This window comes from Rattus rattus, chromosome 8 (genome assembly GCF_011064425.1).
Source record: "Rattus rattus isolate New Zealand chromosome 8, Rrattus_CSIRO_v1, whole genome shotgun sequence".
NCBI lineage: Eukaryota > Metazoa > Chordata > Mammalia > Rodentia > Muridae > Rattus > Rattus rattus.
Window position 1 is genome coordinate 40507125 of NC_046161.1, and position 9223 is coordinate 40516347.

Sequence of the window (9223 nt, forward strand, 5' to 3'; positions counted from 1 at the left end):
CACACAATTCTTCGAGATCAGTCCAGGGTTTTATGCATCTTAGGCATTCCCAGCCCTATAAAATTTTTCTTCAAGCTTTAAGGCTCCTCATTTTTGGTTGTAGTACAGATTGAACCCAGGGAGATATCCTATATTTGAAAATCCCGGAGCTGGAGAGATGGCTCAGTGGTTAAGCGTACCCACTGCTCTTTCAGAGGACCCAAGTTGGTTCCCTAGCCCCCAAGTCCCATGGCTTACATCACCCTATAACTCCAGCTCCGTAGGATCCAGTACCCTCTTCTGGCCTTTATGGGCAACTACACTTACATGAATGCACCCACACAGACCACATGTATACACATGATTAAAACAGCATATACTGTCCCAATCAAATAGAATTTTAAGTAGTCTCTTCAGATATGCAATGACTGGAGCAGTGTGCTCAAGGCTGACAATCAGTGGCAGGACAGGTAGGACTAGGGCTTTGTGCTGTGCTTCCCTTGCCCACAGCCGCGAATATAATTTCATTGAAGACTAGGCCTGGTGGAGACCAAGGCAGAAAGGTCACTTTCTTGATTTTTAATTTTTAACCTTTATTTTAGGTGTATGATTGTTCTGCCTATCTGTCTGTTTGTACACCATGTGCATATAGTACCTGTAGAAGCCAGAGGAGGGCATCAGATCCCCTAGGACTGGAGTTACAGACAGATAGGAGCTGACTGTCATGTGAACTCTGGCTGGGAATAGGACATGTGTCCTCTGGAAGAGCCACCAGTTCACTTTTTTTGTTTGTTTGTTTTTGAAACAAGATCTTTCTGTATAACCTTGACTGTCCTGAAACTCCTCTGTAGACCAGGCTGACCTTGAACTCACAGAGAACCAACTGCCTCTGCATCCCCAATGCTGGGATTAAAGGCCACCATCATCAAGCTACAACCAGTGCTCTTAACCACTGAGTCATCTCTCTAGTCCCAGGAGGATCACTTTAGCTAATTAGAATAGTCTGGATAATATAGCAAGGAAATATATATATATATATATATATATATAATTTTTTTAATGTACCTACCCTTTAAACAAGTACATTGCTAAGAATCTATTTGAGGGCTGGAGAGATGGCTCAGCGGTTAAGAGCACCCGACTGCTCTTCCAGAGGTCCTGAGTACAGTTCCCAGCAACCACATGATGGCTCACAACCATCTGTAAAGAGATCCGATGCCCTCTTCTGGTGTATCTGAAGACAGCTACAGTGTACTTATATATAATAAATAAATAAATCTTAAAAAAAAAAAAATCTATTTGAGAGACCAGCTGTGGCCATTCCACACCTGTAATTCCAATACTCGGGGCTCTAAAGCAGGAGGCTGTTTTCAGTTCAAGGCCAGCGTGGGTTGCATAAGAATTTCTGGCTAGTCTTGGTTATAGAGGTGCTTCAACACCCACCCACTCACCCCCCAAAAAACCCCACAAAAATCTATCTTGTGATAATAAGAGATGACAATTACCCCTTTTGTGCCATATTCTGCTCCTTATATAATAAATTCAATTCTTTTGTCATCTCTTTCTCTTCTTGACACAGGGTCTTACTGCATAACCATAGCTAGCTCATAGCTTGCTCTGTAGGACAATCTGGCCTTGAACCTGCAGGACTCCTTTGTTCTCTGTCTACAGGATATGAAATTCTTCCAGCTCTATGGGTGGTATCTACGGTATGGTTACAAAGGGGACAGTGAAGAACCTGTGATGCAGAGAGCAGGTGACATATGGACATGAGCATGAACATGAAGGGCTGGGCTTCAACTTCAGGCTGATCCCAGTTCTGGAACTCCAAGCCACCCTCTGAAGCCTCCTGTCTTTGGAAATGGATATGCCCTTGTGTTCAGATAGAACTGAGGCATGGAAATGGCAAGAATAACCACTAATAGGGGACGAAGGGATGGAGGGATGGAGAGAGAGCATGTACTGTTTTCCAGATGACCTGAGTTCAATTTCCATCATTCATGTAAAATAAATGAATGAACAATCAAATCCGGCTACTCTGGAGGCTGAGGCAGGGACTCACACTCATTTGTAACTCTAATTTCAGGAGAATCTGATACTCTCTTCTGGCTTCTGCATGCACATGCATACATGTAGTGCACACATAATTGTACATACACATACGCAAAAATAGGTAAATCTTGGGTTGGAGAGATGGCTCAGTGGTTAAGAGCACTGATTGCTCTTCCAGAGGTCCTGAGTTCCAATCCCAGCAACTACATGGTGGCTCACAACCATCTGTAATGAGATCCGATGCCCTCTTCTGGTTGCGTCTGAAGACAGTGACAGTGTACTCATATATAATAAATAAATATGTTTTTAAAAAAAATAGGTAAGGGGTTGGGGATTTAGCTCAGTGGTAGAGTGCTTGCCTAGCAAACGCAAGGCCCTGGGTTCGGTCCCCAGCTCCGAAAAAAAAAAAAAGAAAAAAAATAGGTAAATCTGGGGAGCTAGAGAGATGGCTCAGTGGTTTAAGAACACTTGCTACTCTTCCAGAGGATCTGAGTTCTGTTCCCAGTACCCACTTGGCAGGTCACAACTATCTATAACTCCAGTTCCAGGGATCCCATGCCCTCTTCTGGTCTCTGAGGGCAGCTGGCACTAAAGTACTCAAATGTACATTCAAGCGAAACACCCATAACACATAAAATTTAAAATAAGTAGTACATCTTTACAAAAATAACCACTCACAGTAAATGTTTAATGAAATAGATCAACCATACTGTGAAATATTACATAGCTACAAAGAAGGAATTGATTACATCTCTAATGGTAACTTGGGAAGATTTCTTACATGAAAAGCAAGATAGAAATAAGCACAGGAAAAAGCTCTCTTTCCCTGTCTATGGGGGTTACTGGATATCAAACCTAGGGTGTCATACAAGCTAGGTAAAAGTCTGCAACTAAGGACTAGCCTCAGCCCCAACATTTTAAAAATACAAAACAATACAAACGCAAACACTCTCATTGTAAAAACAAGCAAAAGAGTGGACTTGGAGGTGCACACACATGTATGCAATTAGAGTGAGGCAGGATGGTCATGAGTTTGAGGCCAGCTTGAGCTACATACTGAGAATTGAACAAAAGAATCTGAACTGTCCCAAGGAGATATACACAAGGCAAACACATGTCATTGGCAAATTGCAACTCAAACAACATTAGGCCTGGCCTAGTGTTGGGTAAATCAAGCTCCTCTTGGGGCTGAGTCAGGAGCATCAAAAGATTAAAGCTGGGATGCAGCTCAGCTGGTAGAGTGTTTGCCTATTGTATGGATAAAGCCGTGGGTTCAAACCCTGACCCATACAACCAGACGTAATGGTGCATGCCTGAAACCCACACTCAGGACACAGGGGCAGGACGAGCAGGAGTTCACGTTTAATAGGAGTCTGGACAAGCAAGAGGGAGGGAGGAAAGGAAGAATAAAGGAAGGAAGGGAAGGAGGGAGGGGATAAAAGGAAGGAAGGGAGAGAGGGAGAAACAGAGGGAGAAGAGGAAAGAAACAGGAAGGGAAGAAAGCTGGGAGAAAGACAGGAAGGAAGATAATTGGGGATATAACTCAGTGATGGAGCACTCGCCCAGCATGTACCAGGTCCTAACTTCAATCCTCAATACTAAATAAGTAAATGAATAAATAGGCAAACACTGCACAATTATTATTTGGTCAAAACCCCAGACTGGGAAGACTGGGAAGACTGGGAAGGCTGTGGAACAGCCGGGACTCCCATTCTTTGATGGTGAACATGTAAACCAATTTAGTCACTTTTCAAGAAACAAAATGAAGTATCACTGTGTGGAAAACAGTCACTTGCCTCTGTAATTATGCAAATGAGTTTTAAATTTATGTACACACACAAACACGCACATGGATGTTTATAACAGCTTTACTCATAACTGCCAACACTAGGAAGTCATCAACATGTTCTTTTTTGAAAATGTATTGATTGGATGTGGGTGTGAGTGTGTGGGTGTGGGAGATGATGTGGATGGGTGTGGTGTGTGTGTGTGTGTGTGTGTGTGTGTGTGTGTGTGTGTGTGTGTGTGATCCCAGTGACCATCTTGTCTCTGCTCCCTGATAGCACTGGGTTTGCAGCCATGTGTGGTCACCTCTGGCTCTTTATGTGTGTGTGTGTTAGGACAAAGACTCAAGACCCCATGTTTGCTCAGCAAGACTTCTTACCTGCCAAGCAGTCTCTTTAGCCTCCCTGCCCAAATGTTCTTCCACAGAGAATGAACAAACTGTGGTACATCAATACAGTGGATATTGAATGCTAAAGAGAAATGTGCTGTATTAACCTGAAAACAACATGGCAGTGGACTAGACATGCTGGCACCCAACTTTAACCCCAGCACTTGGGAGGCAGAGCTGGTGGATCTTTGAGTTCAAGGCCAGCCTGGTCTACAGAGAGAGTTCTAGGACAGCCAGAGCTACAAAGAGAAGAAACCCTTGAAGCAAAGCAAAGCAAAGCAAAACAAAACAAAACAAAAGTTCTCAAAAGGCACAGAGAAAATGTAATGGATATTAAATGAAAAGAAGCTAATCTAAGAAAGTCATGTACTATATATGATTCTAACTATACTGCAAAAGTAAAAAGTATTAACAATAAAAAATAAAACCAGTGTTTAGGTTGGGGAGGGGTGGGTCAGGGAGACTTAGATAGAAGAGAGACAGGAGTGGTGGAGCTGGGAATAAGTCCCTTAGACAGCCAGAGTTCTGCTTCTGATTGTACGGTCGGCCCCAGCTTCCAGGATAAAGCATTGATTTCCTTCACTGATTAACGGCCATGAGCTCAGTCCTTGATCTTGAACATCTCAAAAAGAGAGATCCAAGGTAGGTGAGAAAACCAGTGCTGCTGCTTGGAAGCTGCTGGTCAGAAGGCAGCTCTGTGGCTAAGTGTCCTTGAAGCTGCAGATAGGGTGTTGCCATCCTATCAGAAATTAAGGCACCGGGGCACTCTCCCATCCACCACAGATACTACCAACAAAGGTCTGCATTCTCCTCTAATGAGTCTTGCTGGAGGATCACGGGAAGAAATACTATACAAGAGAGAGCCCATCTATCCTGATTTGGGAGGCAAAATACTCATCTTACGCAAATCATGAATAAAACACCTACTTTAATAATAGTCATTAAGGGCTGGAGAGATGGCTCAGTGGTTAAGGGCACTGACTGCTCTTCCAGAGGTCCTGAGTTCAATTCCCAGCAACCACATGGTGGCTCACAACCATCTGTAATGGAATCCGATGCCCTCTTCTGGTGTGTCTGAAGACAGCGACAGTGTACTCATATATACATCAAATAAATAAATCTTAAAAAAAAAATAGTCATTAAAAACTCCTTTAAAACCCCAAACATGAAATCCATTATGCTACTGCTCTCCTGCCTTGGAACAACCCACTTCCACCTCTCTTTGGGCTTTATGTATTTGTTAAATAAACTTCTACTTATTTACTGTTTCTCAATAGTTCTGTTCTTCAAGAAGAAAAGAACCAGGTTGAGAAGAGGCTCTGTGGGTGAAACACTTAGCGTCAAAGTCTGGCGCTTTATGCTTGGCCGGGCAGCACGTGCCTGTGATTCCAGGGCTGGAAGCAGAAATAGGAGGAAGCCAGGGGCTCACTGGTCAGCCAGTCTCACCAGATAGGTGAACTTCAAGTTCAGTGATCAATCCTAACTCAAAAAGAGCAACTGTGGCCTCCATGGGCACACACATGCACACTTGTAGGAACATGTGCACAGAAAAAAAACCACAACCGTAAGGCCCTGTAACAAGAACAACAAATGGAGCATGGTGATTCTTTTCTTTGTTTGTTTTGAGACAGAGTGTCACATAGCTCTGCTGGCCTTGAACTTAGCTATGTAGTCAAAAGCCTCCTGCCTCTGCTTCCCAACTTCTAGGCCACAGGTATGCATTAATATACCTCGTTGAGTACAGGGAATTTTTAGGACAGAGAAATTATCCTATATGGTACTGCAATAACAGAAATACAATATTATAAGCTCTCCAGTCCTATAGAATATACAAAACAACAAATGAACATTAAACTAAAGGATGAATTTTATTTAATAACAAAACATCCGAAAAGCCTTGGAGGAGGAAGTGACAGAGTGTCCATCCAGCCCGGAATTGACGTGCCCGGGGACTTCTATGGGTGACGGGGCTGTGGCCAGCCAGAAAGGGCTGTAGTCTCACCTCTTTTCTAATAGCGTCTTTTTTTATTCACAGACCAAAAAAAGGAGAAACAACGGTCGAGCCAAAAAGGGCCGTGCAGCCAATTCGCTGCACGAACTGCGCCCGGTGCGTGCCCAAGGATAAGGCCATTAAGAAGTTCGTCATCCGGAACATTGTAGAAGCCGCTGCAGTCAGGGACATATCTGAAGCAAGCGTCTTTGACGCTTACGTGCTTCACAAGCTCTACGTCAAGCTGCACTACTGCGTGAGCTGTGCCATTCATAGCAAGGTCGTCAGGAATCGATCTCGTGAGGCCTGGAAGGACCGAACACCCCCACCACGATACAGACCTGCTGGCGCTGCACCACGACCTCCACCAAAGCCAATGTAAAGAGGTGATTTCATGAAGGCAGAAAGAAAAATACCATGGGAAAATAAAACTGAAGTTATACTAAAAAAAAACAAACCAAACAAACAAACAAAAAAAACATCCAACTGGATATGGTTTCACATGCCTATGGCCTTTACAGAAGAGAAGTAAAGGCAGGAGGATCAGGAGTTCAACTCGTTCTCAGCTACAGAGCAACTTTAGGGCAATCTGGGTGACAATAGCCCCTACTTCAAAGAATCAAAATAGATGTACTTTTCAACATGGCTGCCAGGACTTCCTCATCAGCACCTGTGAGTCATGAGAGCTCAGCCTTGGCTGTGGAGGTCAGGGGATGGGAATGAGGGTCTTAGAGGGCTCTCGGGCCACACCTGTACCTTCGCAGAAGTAGTGGGTGATAAAGAACTCGTGCTGGCATTAGGTAGGCCCTGGAGAGCACAACATAGAAGCTGTAAGCTGGAATCAAGACAACCAGAAAAGGGCAGTTCCTGTGGCCAGCCCCGGGTTTTTGTAACCCGGTGCTCAGTGTGGCTGGCTCCAGCTCCAACCACCTGAAGCGAGTTCTGGTCATGTGCACATCACTGGCCAGCATCCTATTGTGGATGGGAGGGGCTTAGACTGGTGATGGACGGGTGGGAGGGAGGATGGTTTCTTTTCAGGCTGTGCTGTGGTTCTACATCCCACACGAGGCTTCACTTTTCTACATCGGTGGAAGAACCCAGATTGTCTCTCCTGACTGCCTCTTCCCACATGCCTGAATTAAAGGTTTTGTGAATCCCTAGGTTCAGTTCTCAGCACTGGGAAAGTTGAGAATAACACACTTTTAACCCTTTTTACATTTTTAGGTAAAATTTTAAATAAAGTGCTGTGTGTGTGGTTTTTTTTTGGCAAAAACAAACAAACAAACAAACAAAACCTTTATTACTACTAACAATAAAGTGTCAAGATAGGTTCAATTACAGGCCAGTAGGCTCAAGTACTTAGGAGGCTGAGACAGGAGCATTGCTTGAATCTAGGAATTAAGGCCAGCTGGGCAAAAATAGTGAGATCGCACAACAACGCGACAGTTATCATAATCACAAAATATCAGCATTATCTCAACAATTGTAATGAATGTTCAACATTAATACTAGCTGGATTTTAATAATGATATTATGAAGGTAAGGTAACATTAAAGAATGTTGTATTTTACATTGCTTTCCTGTAAGCCTGAAAAGGCTTAAAATAAAGAATAGTCTATTAGAACAAGGACAACACAGCCAGGTGAAGTGATCTATGGCTGTAATCCTTGCAGTTAGGGGCCAAGGAAGGAGCACGGGTGGAGCGTTCAAAGTGAGCCAGGGCTCCATAGCGAGAGGCTGTGTCCAGACAGACAAATCATCCTGGGAGTCTGTGTATGCGTCCCTGTGCTTTCAGGAAGCCAACGAAGAGAGTTAGAGTTTCTGTGATAGGGTTATAGATAGTGTTATCTCTCTCTCTCTCTCTCTCTCTCTCTCTCTCTCTCTCTCTCTCTCTCTCTCTCTCTCTGTGTGTGTGTGTGTGTGTGTGTGTGTGTGTGTTTGTACATGGGTACTTGTGGAAATCCGAAGACAACATTGCAGGGTCTGCTCTCTTCCCTCGACTTCTCCTTGTGTTCTGGGATGGGTACCTGAAGCCAGGTGAGGTGCTGATTTTCTCCACTTCACCATGTCTAGGATCTCTAGCCCAGTGTATAGCTATCCCATGGGATATCCTACGCATACAGGAAGAGGGTGCTGGTAGAACCCTGCCAGGAAAAGGGGCAGCATCCCAGGGGGCAGTAGAGTCTTCCAGCTCTTTCTTGTTTTGGAATTCCTAGCTTTGACCCAATCATTTTAGCAAGTCAGCTTCAAAGCTAAAAGCTAGCCAAGTAAGTTTCTTCTTGACTCTTGACAGAGGTGGGAAAAATGGAGAGTAAAGCTGGTTTTATATTGTTTGGTTTTGTCTATAATTTGGTGTTTGATTTGCTTTGCTTTGCTTTTACTCAGTTACTGGATCGGATTACTAAACCAGCATCGACAGACCCCTTTGATCCCGCCTCTGCTGGAGGCTGATGCAGGAGAAAGGCAAGTGTAAGTCCTCCTGACAGACTTAAGTTAGAGACCTTGCCTTAGGAGGAGGAGGGCTGGCACGTGGCTGAGCGGCAGAGCACTTGCCCAGCGTGCACTACATCCTGGCTGCTGTACTGGAGTAAAAGAAAACTGCTGGGGCCCAAGCACTGTGTCTTTGTTCTCTTTGTTGACATCAAACAGCAGCCTTACAGGGATGGAAAGTTTGGGTTTGCGATTCCTTTGTATATGTTAGACAGGGTCTTGCCCTCTGCCCAAACTAGCCTGAAACTGTAGCCCAAGTTGACCTTGAACCCATGGCAAGCAAGCATCTTCCCTCTTGAGGGTGGGATCACAGGCGTGAACCACCACATCTGGAACTTGGAAACTTTCATCTTTGTTAATTGTATTTGACTTATTTGCTCTATGGCTACATGGTTTTGATGTCTCTCCCATGAGCCAGTCAGTACAATCCTTTCCTCCCAAGGAAACCATAAGGACATTGTCTTCTAGTTCATATAGTCATCTTTAAAAAGAATCCAGACCTAGAAAGGATCATCTCCCTACCCGCTTCCCTTCATCCC

At 44.2% G+C, this 9223-nt stretch overlaps 1 pseudogene; it reads left to right on the forward strand.

Annotated features, from left to right (window-relative positions):
* The first annotated feature begins 4799 nt into the window (after window positions 1-4799).
* LOC116908162 lies at window positions 4800-6625 on the forward strand (annotated as a pseudogene).
* The last annotated feature ends 2598 nt before the right edge of the window (window positions 6626-9223 follow it).